At 39.2% G+C, this 15,296-nt stretch overlaps 1 protein-coding gene across 4 annotated transcripts in view; it reads right to left on the bottom strand.

Annotated features, from left to right (window-relative positions):
- The window catches only part of cntn4 (contactin 4), a 205,124-nt gene extending 190,421 nt beyond the window's left edge, over nucleotides 1-14,703 (bottom strand). For 2 of the 4 annotated variants that reach the window (XM_044348917.1, XM_044348922.1), the window contains exons 1-2: nucleotides 14,475-14,703; nucleotides 13,938-14,050 (exon numbers count right to left, since the gene is read on the bottom strand). The gene's annotated coding sequence lies outside the window, so the exon portion shown is untranslated. The other 2 variants (XM_044348920.1, XM_044348918.1) reach the window with 2 other exon arrangements.
- Between the last annotated feature and the right edge of the window lie 593 nt (nucleotides 14,704-15,296).

Raw genomic sequence — 15,296 nt, 5'->3', positions numbered from 1 at the left:
AATTTTGTTCTGGGTGAAATAGATAGCCAAGAATCTCAATGTTACATCAATTAAAATGAAACTCTGGATAGCATGAAAATATTGTATTTTAAGGAAGTGAAACATTATGATTGTATGAAGCATACAAAGTACAATTTTAAATACAATTTGTTTTCAGACTAACTGGAGTTTCAGTTGAACTGATTTAACACTGAGAAGTTTCACTGTCATGTTAACGGTTTATTGTTCAGGTATGTTGACAGGAATACTGTCTCTGCTTTAAAGGGTCAGTTCATCCAATTCATGAAAGCACCTATTTTCTCATTTACCTCTACTGGTATCGAGACTTGCAGACAGTTTGGATCCTATATCTTACCTGAGATTTCTGCCACTATAGGTCCAATTGGTAGTTATTTCGTTGTTGCAACCATATTTTACCAATTTTTCATTGAATTTTCCTAAATGATTGAAACAGCATCCCTCTGTTAAGTGTCAGTCAGTGTGCACATGAACACAATATTGCAACCTTACTGACGTCCACTAGAGGGAAGAAAGGTGAAGTTAGCATCCTTTGATTATGAAATAGTTTGGAATCAAATGGTCAATTGCAGTCATTGTAATATCACTGCAACTGTGAATGGACAAATGGCTGGAAAAGAAACGTGAAAGTGAGTTGTGAAGCCAGTCATACTCTGGCCTCACCACAAAAAGTTTGCATTTAGATGAAACAACTTGGGAGAGTTGACTTGTTTTCCAGCATTGCTCTGGTGATTTTTTTGTTAGCTTGTTAGCTAGAAACGATGGAGTTCTGTCAGCAAAATAAATGACCATCATCATAATACATGCAGTGGGACATAATGACATGGATACTTCATCTCCATGAAAGAAAGGAGAATGGACTTCATTGTCAAATAATGTGAGTCAAAGTTCAATACTTTTCAAAGTTCAATTGCTGGTTTTCTTTTGGGATCATTAAATATGTCCTGGTGGCTGGCAGAAGGTCATATTATGCAACCCGCTGTAGGTTGTTTGTCTACCTGGTGTGTAATAGCATGCTGTCTACACAGACTGTTGCAGGGACAGAGCCTGCAGGGCTTTGATTTGGAATTTCTCCAGTTTATCATTTATTGGTGGTTCAGTCACCTGCTGACTATGTGTGATTTGAGAATGAGCCTGTGTTGTGCACATGCATTGATACTTTTTGATTTGAACATAAACTTTTGGATCTGTGAATGGTTTTACTCAATTTCCATTCTGGTCTGTATCTGTTTCAGAGTGTACCTGTATCAGAGTATAAACTTTGTTGTACTATATACTATATTTTTGTATGCAACAGTCAATTTTGGATTCTTTTAACCATGACCGCCATCATTCTGCCACTTAAGCCTGCAATGACATATTTTTATGGCCACTTGGGGGCAGTGGAACCAAATTGTGAACACAACACTGACATGTTATGATATAGCAAATGTGTTAGCGAACGGTTTCTTATTCACACATCCAGCAAGTAGTAATAAACATTAGCATTAATTTGTTGAGTTGTATTTCTGGCCACCAGGTAACTGTAGATCCAATATTCACTTTTTTTTAATCTGTGCTTTTGTTCTCCAACTACAGAGAAAATTATCTTTCTCCTTAGCCGCTAAATACTACATTTAGCAACTAGTTGCTAACTTTGTCTTTCTACTGTTTGCTGCTGGGATGATAGTGTACAGAGGGATTTTAGAACTTTTTCATGTGTAATTTTGGCTCATATGTGTAATTTGGACAGTGATGACTAATTATGTCTTATGTCATTTAGTTTCAAGGATCTGTTGACACAATTCCCCTCTCTTCCATTGTACTGGGATGGCAGCAGACATCTCAGAGCCGGATATATCAAAACATGGAAAAAATAAAAGCACCTAACTATCTGTGTGATCTCATCTTAATGGAGGCTAGTGAGACAATATGCTAAGTGAGAAAATGTTTGAGTGAACAGAAGATTGTCTTTTAAAGTGCATTTATTTATTTATTTATTATTATTAGTTAATTCAGTTGAACTATCTGCTTATTGATAATACTGTAACCCTGATAGAACATGCAGTACATGCAGAGGGAAGCTGGGAAATTCTCAATAAGATGAAATCAAGCTTAAGATTTCTGCCTTATTTTTTTTTGATCATTTGGCAGCATTTAAGTAGCAGATTTATACACCTTGATCAAATGATCCATTTAACAGTCACCACTGACAAATACCAGTTACATATGATTCATTATTCACACCAAATAAAATATATTTTTTCACTTCTCTCTCGTATCTCTCAGGATGCTTGTGCAATAACACTCTTGTGGTCTTAGTCGGGCTTTCCTTGAGACAGCAAGGCTATAGATCATGCTGCCCCGACCTGCCATCCAGCATGGGCGAGAAATGTGCAGTAAAGAGACTCAGGCAGTCACATGCTGGACTTTTTTTAGCTTGTGAAAAAAAGATGAAATAACTTCATCCACGTACAGCTTCATCCATATCACACCCCAAGTCCACTTTCAGCCATGCTCTAGTGCATTTAATACATTTATTCCGCAATAATATGTCATTACAACTAGGTTTATTTTTAAACTCAATGTAATCCTTAGGCTCAGAATCAGGAAGACACCACATATAATTGTGTTATTGCACCCGCATGGAAAAAAAAAGTTGGTGGCCATCAAGTTGTCATATTGTTAAGGGGCCTTCCCACATTCTGTATATGAGTAGAAAAGTCATTAACAGGTCAATGCGGCAGCATGACATGGTCTAAAATGTCGACTGGCTGGGAGATTGGCCTTAGGTGACAGGGCCAGATTCTTCCCAGCGGCAGGGGGCTGAAATCTATAATGGAGGACTTGTCAGGGCTCAAAGGAAGATTCGTAATGATATCTTTGACAATAGACTGCCTGACTGCCAATGAGCCCCTACCTGTCAGTGGAGCAGAGCCAAATAAGATGCCATGGAGGTGCACAAACTGCCTTCTTCCAGGAAAATAACATAAATCTGAGGTTTTAAGGATTCTAAAATCAGGCTCCATAGACCTATATAAAGCTCTACCAGACAAAAGTTGAAGAAAAAGATTTGACAATTCCCTGAAATTATAGCATTTGACATGACTTTCTTGACAGTAAAAAAAAGTCTTTAGTCTTCTCACTCATTTATTTTTTTGCCCTTGAGATGTATAATAATCCTGTGCTGCCTTCCTTGTGATAACACACCCCAAGTTCATGGCTCTTCCCTGACATTATTATTACACAGTGCCAAATTGGAAGTGTCTCAAGAGGTAGAGATGACATTCAAATATCTCATCCAGTTCTATTCATTATGGTCAGTGTAAATGTTCCCTCAACTGGGAATAAGGTGAGCAACTCTTCTCTAAACTCTTACCTAATCAGCTCCTGCAAGAGATCATGTTTCTGTGTAGAGGATGCTGTTGTATGGATCACATTAAGATTTGTTATTTTTAGTCAATAAAAGGTAAAATCCGCTAAACCAAAGTTATTCAGCAAAGTTCTATGCGAACAACAGCCAACCCTTTCCCTGCACCCCCAACCCCCCCCCCCCATTATATTTTCAACAGAAATAGGAGCTAGTGACAGCTATTCAATAAATATCCACTTATGTGTTTTTTCAGGTGGTGTGATATTACCCTAAGGTGCCATAGCAGTTGTGCAAGTTATTGACTCTGTTTAACAGAAGTGCTTTTTTCCGCCGCTTATGTCCCCTAAAACTATTCTCTCAAACTTGCAAACATGGATGAAATTTCATTTTTGTTGAAAGAGTATACTTTGTATGTCACTGTATTGTGTCAATCAAATAAATGACCTAAGGTTGTGGATCCATTTTTAGGCTTTCAATTGCCTTGAAGCAAAATCCCAAAGTGGATGCGCTCAGCTCATATTTCCAAATTAGCATGTCCTTTTTTTAACACAGAAAGGCACATGAAGAAGAAAAGCAGAGGTGGTTAGAATGCAGAAGATTCACCCATTTCCTACTGAGGAATTATTGGAGCGTATCCCTCTGGCCGGCAGTGTAATAAGTGGGCTGAAACACTATGTACTAATCATTTGACAGTAACAAAGGCAAAAAAAAAAAAAAAAAGACAGAAAATTTTAAAAAGGAGGACTGCTTTGACCTCTGGTGTCCTAGGAGAAGAGGCAGCATGTAGGTCTCTTTATGAGTAATACTGTCTTTAGCAGACAGGGAATTGGCAGTACTATTATCTCCCGGGGGTTCACTTAAATGTTAACATCTCCGTACTGACCGGATTTCTAAACCTCATTCCTGCTCCGCATGCTGGAACAAAGAAATTAAGGAACTGAGGTCAAACGCTTTTTTTTAAAGAAGCAAAGTAAACAGGAGAATGTGAATATCTGCGCTGCACATGCACGGCACATCTTATAAAGCATGTTTTTACATTTCTCTGGGCCAATTCATAATTCTTAAAAAATGTCACAACAGAGATTCACACCTAGAAAAACATGGTTTTGCTGGCATTGTGTGTGTGTGTTGATGCACTAAAAAAAAAAAATATATATATATTTTGATATATTGATGTGGTTATATATTGGTGATGAAGTATAACTACATATTTTTGCATGTTCGTCTTTATTATTATCATTATTATTATTATTATATTGGTCTTAGTTATATTTTGCTTGGATGTACTTTAATGAGTGTTTGTAATTACTGCGGCTGTGTAAAAGGTTATTTATGATCATTTGTTTTAGTGTGGGCCTTGGTTTGGAAAAATAGAAAAGATTATTGAAACAAAGGTCAAACTTTTGATTCAGATAATTAGCCTATGTATTGCATGTTTGATGTCTTGTGCTATAGCATATCATTTAAGTACTGGTATATACTGTACATCATAGTTAATGAAAATTTATCACTGACACTGTTTTTTTTTAATTACTCCAGCCATCATCTCTTGCCTTTTAAGATATTTGTTGTGAAAAATAATCACACTTCAAAATATTAAATACTGATAAAAACTGTGCTGTGATTGTAATTTATAAGACAAACATGTCCAATAATTGGATCCATTATTTTATAAACCTATGTTGTCATTTGCAATATTGCAAAAGCATTTTACAGTCTAATTGTAAGCTGAGGTACATCCCTGAGGAAGGGGAATTCATTGCTTTGCAAGTGTCACAGTGAGTCGGGAAAACAAATGTTCAAATTAAAAATACAGTTTAAATTCTCACTGTAGTGTTAAAAACCTGCAGCTGTATTTCCTCCTAACATGGTCCCGACTTACACTATTGTGGTGACCGCAGGCGTTGTTGTTGTTGGTGGTGAAAAGAAGCAGCCCGGTCTGTCTTCTAAATGTAATTCTTGTGTTGAAATGTGCCCCAGCAGCAGATTCACTCTGCATTTAATGAAACACACACAAACATTTCGTACAGGGTCTCAAGGTGATAACAGGATTTGATGAGTATTGATTTACGCAAGTAATTTGAAACCCTACTACATACTGTACATCAAAAGTCTTTGACATCACTGTGATTTGTTTGAGATGAGGCTATCCATCATGACACACTCAACAATGAAAGCTGAAAAGAGTTGAGAAACACCATGTGTATCTCTGGAGCTGAGGATTCATTACGCTTTGATTCCTATGCAATTTCCTCTTCTTTTCAGTCTCAGCACTCAAGTAAGTTTCCTTCTTGTCACTATCCTCTGGAGAGAATTTCTGCTGAAGACGAATTCTGGTTTCAGCTAACGAAATTAATCCCGAATATCAGAATATCCTCAACAATTGTGCCTGCAAATACACACACGCCCCTTCCCCTTCAAAATCCACCACACCTTTGACACATACAACAACATCACGTAATTCCACCGAGTGCCCCTCCAACGGGACCGACCTATTTCATATTTATACCTAGTGAGGAGATGGTGTACTTCGCTGCGCTTTTGAGCGAGAGATTTCCCTAGCCTCTCACAAAAACGCTGCCACCCTTTAAACATTCAAGTCATGGTTCAGTAAGGTGCCTGCTGTCAATTTTATTTATAAACCTCCCTGGCCTGTTCTTTCATTCAGACAGGCGCTCTACTACCCCTCCATCCACCTCACGTATATTGCCATGAGAGATGCAGACACCACCTACGAGGCATCCTCAAAGGCAAAGGGTAAACATGGCTCACAACAGCACTTAATGCAATCACTGTGCAAAGAAACACATGCCTCAGCAACATCGAGCTACAACACTCTTTGAGGTGTTAAGGTGAATAAAAATGCCTCGCTACATCCCGTGGCTTTAGAAGTGTATATTCCTTCTGAGAGCCACATAGCAGAAATTACCCCCCACTTCCTCTGCCCAGTATTCGCCTCTCGTGCAGCAAGCAGCAAGCAGCGAGGCTGTGAGGGCGTGATGACTCCCCTGGTTGTAAGTCTGACATGATACTCTCACAAACCAAAGTGATGGTTCCCTGTGTGTGAATGCAAAAGGAGAAGCCCCAGTAAAACAGATAGGTGCCCTGGAGAATGCCAGAGGAACACTCAAACTGTGGTATTTTAATGACATAATGAGGGCAGTTGCATGCATTTCCTTTCCTTTTTAATTTGCAGTTTCATTTTATGCGAGAAGTAACTACAGTGTGTGAGACTGAGGTAAAGACATGCTGCACAGAGGTGGCCATCACAGAGGATCTTGTTAGGCTAATTTGCATTGTATTTTTTTTTTCAACTCCGCTATTCCCAGTTGCATCTTGTTTTTACCTATGAAACTAGTGTTGTTTTGCTCTCTTTCCTTCTGAGTTAAAAGTCTCATCTCTGCAGAATGATATAGCATACCATGCCCTGAATGAATACTGGCTGGGTGGAGGATCTTTTTTTTTGTATACCCTTTTAAGATTCAAGCTCCTGCACAGATTTTGATGAATCGGTGTGCAGTAACAAGATGACATTTGTTGAAGACAGTTTTCTTTATATTTAGGTACAAAATTAGTGTGGCCAGCTTTTGTGATGTACATTACATAATATATATGGTAGTGATGGATAGATAAATAGATAGGATAAGGTTATACCTATAGCAACATTTTATGAATTGGATTTTTATGGGTAAAGGCTTGGACATTGTTGAGCATGATTTTGTACAAATGCATGTATATGGGATGCCATATAGTCCATTCCTGTGTCCCAATTAGGGCAGAATACCTCAATTCTGTGTTTCTAAACAAAGAGTGTCATGACAAGTTGACACTTCCTGTCCCACTTCAAACGCCCCTCCTGATGCTGCCAACAAATGCTGCCCTCTTTGCCTGAACTTGAAGGATCCGACCAGTGTATTCTGTGCAGCTGGCAGTATGCATGCCAGTAATTTATTTAGTGGAGAATTCAGGTGAATCTCATGAAATTGGTAAGTAATATAAGAAGTGATATCTCTGGAGTGCACCAGGAATCTCACCTGAAAGAGGGAGACAGGGGCACCCTTTTGAAGCCAGGCCTGGGAGGGGAGTTTGCCTGACATGTTGAAAGCTCTATTGTTGGGCTGTCTTGGCTGACACGGCTCTTCAGTGTTGTAATGAGGTCGGGGGGCAATGCCTGTGGACTAACAGACAGGGGGGGTGTTCCCATTTCTAAAAAGGGGGACCGGAGGATGTGCCCCAATTATCGGGGATCACACTGCTCAGCCTCCCAGGGCAAGCTTATGCCAGAGTGCCAGGAAGGAAGCTTGGCTCTTTATCCTTGCAGCGATACTGGAGGGGTCATGGGAGTTTGCATACAATCTACATGTCCTTTGTGGACTTAGAGAATGCTTATGACCATGTCCTTTGGGGTACCTTGTGGGTGGTGTTGGAGGAGCATGGGTCACCAAGTTTCTATAAGTCATTTGGTCCTGGTATAACTGGAGTGAGAGTTGTGTCTGCATTCTAAGCAGGAAGTCAAACATGTTCTAAGTGGCTGTTGGGCTCCTCCAGGGTTGTCCCTTGTCACTGATTCTGTTTGTGATTTTCATGGAAAGAATATCAATGCTCATCCAGGGGGAGACTTTGACCTCCAGCACGTGCTGAGTGTGAAGTGAAGTGATCAGGATGATCATCAGCATCTCCAAGTCTGAGGCCATGGCTCTCTGCTGGGAAATGGTAGACTGCTCCCTTTGGGTTGGGAATGAGTTGCCGACCCAAGTGATAGAGTTCAACTATCTCTGGGCCTTGTTCACTTGTGAGGATATGATGGATACGAGTGGCCAAAACGATTCTCCTTTTTAGGGTGTCTGGGCTCAGTCTTAGAAGAGATGTAGGACGTTGCTGGGGAGGGGGATGTCTGGGTCATCTCACACAGTCTGCTGCCATCATGACCCTGTGATTCATTTATTCATTCATTCATGGATTATAATGTGACCATGACACTTACATCTGCCAAGTGGTTCAGGTAGTCATCTTTCACTGGCAAATATATATCATTGATTCTAAATCAATTTAAATCTCTGACTTTTGATGAAGAACACCTGAATGTACCATTATTTGGGGTCTTACTAAAGCTTCTAGGAGATGCCTTCTTTGGAGAGGAGATTCATTCAGGAGATTTAGAGGAGATCTTGATGTTCTTAGCTCAACAAAAAGATCAATGATCATCAAGTTATGGAAAGAGTGCGTGGTTGATTTATGGCAAAACTTTTTAACTCCTTTGACTGATTATTGCTGCAAATATATTAAAATTACATAGCAGCCTGCTTTATTGGCTAATTGCTAAACAAATTTGTGCAAGATATAGCTAACAGGTTGTTGCACTGCTGCTCTTTTATCTCATGTTGCTGTGCTGAGATCTGTGGTAAACACAACAGTGCTGCAGATTTTACCCCTGCTTTTCCAAGACATTTTATTTGAGACACAATTTCTCTGCCACAGTGGTCAGTCGGTGGTCATAAATCAGATGTGTAAATTTCCCTTCTCTCCTTCCATATGTTGCATCTTTGAACAGGAATGCCTTAAAATACCCCCAAACCTCCCTACCAAGCGTGTAGAACATACAGTGGTACATACAGGATCTGCTCCCTAGGTAGATATAAAAGGTTCATTCTAAGGTAATGAATATGCAATGATTCTTAGTTTCAGGTGATTATACACTACTTAAAACATACTTTTGAATACTATATTCCATTTCTGCCAAGTCTGTTCTGCCAAATGCCACTAAATTCTACACACTGCACCTTTAAATACCACCTTTTCAAAACCTCTGTGTGGTCCTTCAGTAAATAATAACAAATGCAACTTCACTGTTTTACATAAAATGGGCCATAAATCCTTAGAAAATATCCCCCTAAGGTACGGTACGATATTTACAGTGATATTTAAGAGGAGTAGGCCATTTTCAAGCTAACACCTAACAATTGCCTGTATGCTGCAAACAAATAGAACATGCTAGAGAAAACATTTTTAGACTAGTTTCAACATGGATGGACATCTTCTGTCTTCTGACCGGAGTCCTGCACAGGTCTACTTTGTGCCATAACAACAAAGCTCAGCAACCAGAACCAACCCATTACCTGCAATTATCTCTGAATCAAATCCTTCCCTGACTCACTTAATACAAGACCTGACCCAGCTCTAACCGGCTGCTGGGTGAACAAGAGGGAAAAATCATCATAAAAATGAATAAAACACAGCGATATGTGCGGTAGCATAAGCACGCTACATGTTTTCAGTAAAATATGTGTGGATACTCAACTTAAATCTAAAAGACACCAGGATTTAACAGTTACTGACATTGTATGCTTCTCCAAATGTCATTTTGTATTTGTTTGTTTTATGGTGAAAGGACTGTTGAAGGCATTTTCAATTTTTTTGAAAAAAAAAAAAAAAAAGGCAGATCGTTGGGTGGACAGGATCCAATGAAGCCACACCGTTGGATTGGGTGACATATTCCTTCTGTGTGAGTCAACCTAGCAAGGCCATCTTACCAGGCTACTTTTTCCAATCCTATCATCATCAAAGTTTGTTTTTTCCCTTCTTCTCTGCATCATATGTTTGCACAACATTTCTACCACTAAAAGCAAACTGAAACCTGTGGTGGAAATCTGAGAATAAAAAGCTGACAAAGACCTCGTTGTCTTTTTGTCCTTTAATGAAAAACCTTGCAAGGGATCATCATACAGTCACAACAGAGTGTAATTGCAGTCTGATGGCAGTTACAAAGTGTACATACTTTTTATAGACAAGGAGAGTGGGAAACAGTATCAGGATGTGTGTGGGGTCCAGTGCCGGATCTCATCAAAGCTGTCAGACACTTTGGAATATAACTGTAGCATGTATGAGATGAAGCTACTCCCTATTTGGATCCAGACAGTGAACAAAACCAATCATGAGCATAGACCAAATGGTTACATGTTTGAGGTTATACAATATGAGTTTTTCCAAAGTGCAAAGTCTAAAATGGTGTAGAGAATACGAAATGTGTTGTGTGTTTTTCCATTAAACCTCTGGATTCTCACATGTACATCCCCTTCAGTTGGTCTGTAGAGCTGCCAGTCTGCTGTCAATAAAGCTGTTTTCATCCCTACCTTTGCTAGCCAGTCACATATTGACATACTAGCCCTCACTGAAACCTGGATACATCCAGAAAACACTGCTACTCCAGCTGCGCTCTGAACCTTTCCTGCTTTTTGCACTTGTGTCAGGTGGAACTGAGCGTTGAGGCACTTATTCTCAAAGGCTTCTCCTTGATCTACTGTAGCTTGGATTGCACATAGCTTTGGACAAAAGCGTCTGCCAAATGAATAAATGCAATAGCTTGAAAACTGGAAGAACAAGGGTGTGAGTTCAGATCACCCAGGCTGAAGAAAACGTGTGTGCATTAATGAACTGATTATATTAATGTTAAAACTGGACAAGACCAAAGTATTGGACAAATTAAAATTTTGACCTGGTGGCACTACATGAAAATTTAAGAGATCACCATTACAATTCATATTAAGGGAGAAATGTTTGCACGAAATGTCGTAGCTGTCCAGTAGCTGTTGAGATATTTCACTCAAAGCCATAAACGTAAACCTCATGGTGGCTATAGAGAAAAAGTAAAGGATCACCAAAGTCATTGGGATTCTTCATCTGGGAACCATGAATGTCTGTACAAAATGTGCCAATCTATCAAGTAGATGTTGAGGTGTTTCACTCTGTAAGAAAGCTCTGACCTGCTGATGGCGCCAGAGAGTATTGGGGACTACCAAAGTCAGTAGACTTAATCCTCTGAGCACCATGAATATCTGCACCAAATTTCATGGTCATCCATCCCATACTTGTGGAGACATTTCACCAAAAATGTCAGCTTTATGGTGGTGCTAGAAAAATCATCCATCTTAAAGTTGTTCATACAGTATATTTTAGTCAATGTGGTGGACCGGCCAGCTATAATACATCTATAAGGAGTTAAAGGTTACAAAATGTTTTACATTTTCTCTCTCCATTCTAAGTACTTATTACATTGGACAAGGTTTCAGATATTTCAGTTACCCACCATATATTGTTCCCTTGTCATATCACTGTTGTTGTCATGTTACTTTTTGTCAGTGCTTTCCAGCCTCTGTTTTTGATTACCTGGACCTGTACCATATCTGCACCTGCTTGCCTGCCTGTCTGGACTTTTCAGTATCTCATCCCTGCAACTCTGTGGATTTAATACTATTGCTTTTTGGACTTAGCACCCATGCCTGTGAGCTTTTCTATCTTCACTTGACAATAAACTCACTGAACTATACCTGCCTGCTTCTATAGTCTGCATTTGGGTCCTTCCCCTTGTTGTCTAATGCACACCACCTGTGACATTACCAATGATTCCTTCACAGTGTTGTTAGATTTGCTAGATTAGCCGTCACATTTTGCACTATAGTTGGCATCACACCCCTGATTTCTGGTACCTTGAGGTAATGCTCTTGAAAAGAAAACCCTTATTGCATTATCTGGACTATATGAGTGTACCTTAAGAGTTTGTTGTAGATAAACATCCCCCTGTGTACTCTTCATTCACATAAAACTGTATATTACATGAATGCAGCTTTAGAGCACTTCAGAGGTCTAGCCTGTTAAAATAACACTGTGTATGTAATACTGCTATATAAGCAAGTTTGAGAAGATGGACAATCAGGATGTAATGTAGCCAGATCCCATCGCACTTTGAGTGTTGTTGTACTGAAGGGCCACGTATTAATCCCTTTTGGGCTCAAGGACCTGTCTTTAGCCTTTGAGTGTGTGTGCATAAATATAAGTACAACAGTACTACCAGCAAATTAGATAACATAAAAATCTACAGTTAAGTGGCTCTACTTTGAGCACAATTAACAATCACAAGTGCAAAATATAGGAAAATATGCCTCTGAATATACAGAATCTTCTTTTACATGCCTATTAATGTAGGCTGTAAGGACATTAAATTGAGGTGGGAATCCCAACTGGCAACAGGACAGACCCAATTAATTTTTTTGGATGTTCCAAATTGTGATAATCCTGTATTGACAATAACCATGATATTTAAAAAATGAAATATTGTTATCATATTAACAATACAAATACAATATTGTGTAAATAGTCCAGCACCTCTTAAATCATTTCCATTTTTTTTCCCCATTCTCACTTCCCACTTCAGTCCAATTGTGTTGCCAGCCGTGCCCTGAGCTACGCATCCAGAACTTTCTGCTTTATCTGTATCTCCTCTTTCCTTTGACTTTTTTTTCTCTGCTCTTTGCTTGTCTTTCACTTGCTGTTGGTTTCTCTCTTTTTACCACTGTGACCAAATAGTTTTCTTCCAAGTGAACTTCCTCTTGCTCCACAATCATGATTAACTCACTTTCCAACATGGATTCTTACGAATCAGTGACCATATTGACAATTTTACACTTGCTGTTACACAAACACAGAAACAGCCATGCATTTAAGTGCTATGCCGAAATCACAATAAAAATTGAGCCGCTACCACCAATTACACTGCACAAACCAGCCAATAACTGCGGGTCTGAGTGTTACACTTGCTGATATACAAACACTGAAACAGCAATGAGTTTACGTTTATGTGGACTTCCAAAGTTGAACTGCTACCTCCAAACACACACACACTCTAAAAAGCCACAAACAACGCACAACACATACTTACAGTCCCCCTAATTGTCAACTCACAAGAAATAAAGAGGATGATCACTGACTCTCTCGAACTACACTCAAAACACCATATCCTTTCTGACTGCTTACTAGCATTCTGCAGCGACTGCTAAAGCTAACTCTACTGGTACTCTATATACTCAAAAGGCTCTCAGTCCCCTATGTAATCCGGAAGTGGGCCCTTTTCAATGAGCCAAATAGGACTTGAGTGCCTTTCCCTGTCCCACTCAGAGATGTTTATATTCATATTTAAGCCTTTTTGAATCTGGAGCCCCGCCCCTATAGGTAGGGATGATCCTCCACTATTATGGTTGTGATATTCTATAATTTTTTTATTGTTAATGTAACGACTGCTTGCTATGAATTGGGCTAAGTGTCAAATAAATAGCTACACCAATATCTTACATGTATTTAAGGAGGATGATAAGTAAAACACAAGTTCAACTTAATGAAAATAGAGAGAATGAATTTATTCCACACATGGAAAAAAATTTAAACCAAGATTTACCCTTTCACATATTTCTTAGATTTGGCCAATAATAAAATTTAAAAATTAAAAAATATATATATACCCCTTTAAAATAAAACAATAGACCAAATTAAATGTATTCCTTTTTTCCAGAGCTCTTCAAATATTAAACCAAAAAAACAAATAAATCAATAAATAAATTAAATTAAATTGTCCACCCTTCGATCCTTTTGTTAATACCCGGGTAGTATCACTTTCAGTTCAATACAATTTTATAGTCCTTCTTTATGTCCTCCTCAGATGCGAATAGTTTAGTTTCCTTGATAGTTTTGTTCAGTTCAGTTAAATTATATGCCAGTTCTGTATTTAGCTTAAGCTTACCTGTAATTCAGATGGAGATCTGGGTCGTCCAAGTCCAACTGCCTCTTGGCCCTGACACTCCCACACGCGACAGCCGTGGTTGTTGATACACCTCCCGCTCACTGGAGCCCTCTCTCAGAGAATCGATCATCAAAAAAAACAACCGGCATACCATACAAGTTAACTTCAGTTAATGTCAAATTCTCTTTTTAATATTAATATTAAAATTAATTAACATTAATATCAAGATCTTACGGTCATTTTCTAACCTTTTATCAGCTTATTGCTAGCTTAAATGTTCACAAAATGAACATAAAAAAACATGCCCATAAACGGAAAATAAAATTCACAAGACAATAATTTCTGCCAGCAATTATATCTCAAATCTCATATTACTCAGAAAATGCACACATCACAATATTTTACAGTGCTTCTGTTTAAGTTACAAACAACACATTTCTCTGTTTTTTTGTTTTTGTTTTTTTTTATCCAGCGTCATAAAGTGAGCATAAGCTAACATCGATTTTTAAGCTAGCACTAAAAGGTAGACACACTCACCAGAGAATTGTCATCAAAAACACATCTAATAGCGATCCTCTTTCATCCTCTGGTAATCAGTAATATCCCGGAACAAGATAAGTCTCTTCTGGACAACTTTAACACTGATTTCAACAAATATAACAACTTTTCCTCTCTTTCACTCGCTCGCGTGCACACCATGGGCCCATTCAGTCCTTTAGGAATTGCTCGCCTGGCGCATACGCCAAAAAAGTTTCTAGCTTCCGGGTTTGCTTCCGCGTTGTGCGGCCCACTGAATGTGCGCAGTAGTGTTTCCCCCACTGGCCCTGCCCGCGAGCTCCCGCTCGGCCCATAGACTTTACATTGTGATGACGTCACGGATTTTAAAATCGCTTTTCTCGGCTCAAGGAAAGTTTTACAAACATAAAACCTCCATGGATCAAATGTTCATAATAGAAAGAGTCATAATTGATGTTGTTTGCAGTTCGAGGTGTCCAGTCAACGGTTTTACAGGCGTCTCTTTTATAATGGTGGTCTATGGGGAAAATCCTCTTTGTGCCGCAGGGGGATTTTTCGCTGCAATACCGCGAGTGGCCACTGGGAAAAATTGGCTGCGAGGCAGAGCGGTGGTGCCCTATCCAGCTCTTATTATACATCCATGTTCTGAACTCCGTTCAATTTGTTTTCCTGCCTCTCTCACTCCCCCCATGGATGTATAATAAGAGCTCTTATAATACATCCATGACTCCCCCTCCCCCCTCTTTCTCTTGCGCATCGCTAATAACAACAGCTCGTGCTGCAGGCGCTTACCGCCACCCTTTGGACTGTTAATCAAACTACAACAACAACTCTAGCATTGAA

Source organism: Thunnus albacares, chromosome 4 (assembly GCF_914725855.1).
Source record: "Thunnus albacares chromosome 4, fThuAlb1.1, whole genome shotgun sequence".
NCBI classification, from domain to species: domain Eukaryota; kingdom Metazoa; phylum Chordata; class Actinopteri; order Scombriformes; family Scombridae; genus Thunnus; species Thunnus albacares.
This window is presented reverse-complemented; position numbering and strand designations above follow the sequence as displayed.